Source organism: Sorghum bicolor, chromosome 4, assembly GCF_000003195.3.
Source record: "Sorghum bicolor cultivar BTx623 chromosome 4, Sorghum_bicolor_NCBIv3, whole genome shotgun sequence".
NCBI lineage: Eukaryota > Viridiplantae > Streptophyta > Magnoliopsida > Poales > Poaceae > Sorghum > Sorghum bicolor.
Window position 1 is genome coordinate 11,991,130 of NC_012873.2, and position 2,454 is coordinate 11,993,583.

The following is a 2,454-nucleotide window of genomic DNA, read 5'->3' on the forward strand; positions in this document are numbered from 1 at the left end:
AGGAAATATGGAAGAAAGGCCCACACATCGGGTTTACATAGAGATATTAACGTGCCGCACAATTTTCTATCATCTAGAAGACTCCAGAAGCCACGGGACCGAAGCGGAGGCCGAGAGGACTCAGGGACAGGGCGCCCGCCCTCCTCTCCTGGGCGCCTGCCCTCACATAGAGTCCAATCAGGACTCTCTTTCGGGATATTGCTCCACCGACCTAAAGGATCAAGAATAACCGTTCAATCAATGTCGGTTTGATCCAACGGCCCAGATTCACTTGAAGGGACTATAAAACCAGACCCCCTGGCCCCTAGAGATCATACCTCTTCTACAGAATCAAAGCTGGGGTTTCAATTCTTCATCCAAGTAGAGAGGATCTCTCTAGGGCTTCTAGTTCTACCTCTAGTTCATCTAGATCTAGTTCTAGTTCATCTAGTTCTAGTTCTAGTTCCTCTAGTTCTAGTTCTAGTTAGTTCTAGTTGTAATCTAGAAAATAGGGAGAGACAAGAGGAGAGCGGAGGAGGAGCCGGATCTGTCGGATCTTCCTCAACATTGTACTTTTGCAGCATCTGGTTCGTTCTTCATCGTTCTCCAGGTTCTTCAATTCATAATTCCTGAGTTCTTTAATTACTTTTATTTACATTCAAGTTATTTATTGGATTCCCGCTTGCATCAAGTGCTCTAGTCTTTATAACGCTAGAGTAGTAATTAATAGATTAGACGTGGTGTTTAGTCTTGCAATTACCTGGAATTGCACCCAATCCTGTGGATTGTTGTGGTAGCCTTAGGGTAGTGACAGCCCTAACGGTCGACGTATTCCACCTCGTTCGGATTGGTGTTTGTAGGACCGTAGTCAGACCTTCCTAGCCCCCTTCTCATCTCTTTCTGTGGTTAGTGCTCTGATGTCCCGTTATAGATAATCTTGAAGTAATTCTTGATTCTTAGATCAACTAGAGAACTCTCAGGAAACTTTCTCTCTTCCCACCGAAAATAATTATATAGTTATCCTTGGGCGATCTTGATTCTTAATTAGTACACTCACGTTCCCTGTGGAAAATCGATACTCTGGAATACTCCCGGGTGAAGGCTACATCGGTATCCGTGCGCTTGCGGATTTTTCTGTTTGCGTTTAAAATACCCAACAGTAGTACACATCAGTACTGGTTCATTAGGTTTCTAATTTGTCCATGTGTATTCCATTTTTTCTAGAGATGGATTTCAAAGCTAGGCGACATGCGGCTGCTGCTATGTTAGTAGTTGTGGCCACTTGGTTTTTCTTGTGGTTTAGGAGAAGAGCTTAGGATGCTAGATCTATAACCTATGGTCCCATGGCAGGCAGGGACCAACAAAGGATGAATAACCTAAACTACATTTACAACTCAGATGATGTGCACTATGTGAACCTCCTTAGAATGAGAAAGGCACCCTTATTTCATCTTTGTGACCTTTTCGCAGTAGATACCTCTTGTATGATAGCATCCATGCTAGTGTGAAAGAGCATGTAGCAATGTTCTTGCATGTTGTGGGTCACAAATAGAGATTCAGGGTAGAAGACCTTACATTCACGAGGTTAGGTGAAACTATCAGTAGGTTCTTTCGGTGAGTGCTTTATGCAGTTGGGGAGTTGAGGGGTGAAATGATTGTCCTTGCTTCCATAAATGTCCATTCAAAGATCCTTGGTAGAAGAAGGTGGTACCTTTATTTAAAGGTTGGTTTATATTATACTCCAATCTTGGTCATCAGTAAAGCACTGATCTTTTTCCTCACCCATTTCACAAACAACTTTCTCACTGCATAGGAGCACTTGATGGAAATCATGTCTTAGCTAGGGTGCCAAAAAGGATGCAGCCTACCTTTAGGGGGAGGAAGGGACTTACACAAAATGTCCTGGCAGCTGTGAGCTTTGATTTGAGGTTCACATATGTCCTAGCTGGTTGGGAAGGCTCTGCACATGATGTCCTCATACTAGCTGATGCTCTTGTAAGACTAGATGGTCTTAGGGTGCCTCCAGATATATTTCAAGGTAGTAGTACTCATTAGTACCCAATTTGGTACAAGTAGTAACTGATCCTCAAATATGTGGTACATTTTATAGGGAAATTCTTGCTTGTGGATGCTGGTTATGCAGTAAGACCTAGGTTTTTGCCCCCATTTCATGGTATTAGGTATCATCTGAGGGAATATGGCAACAATAGACCCCAGAACCCTATGGAGCTATTTAATCTTAGGCATTCATCCCTAAGAGTCACCATTGAAAGAGCCTTTGCTGCTTTGAAGGATAGATTCAAAATCCTGGACAACAAACCATTTCACACTTATAGAACACAGGTCAGTTCTGGCATGTTGTATCCTTCAAAATTGGATTCTAGGATATGGTGATGATGAGCATGTGCCTGATGAAGCCACCTGGAATCCAAACCATAGGAATCCTGATGCCCACCCTGATGATGTGCCTGATAA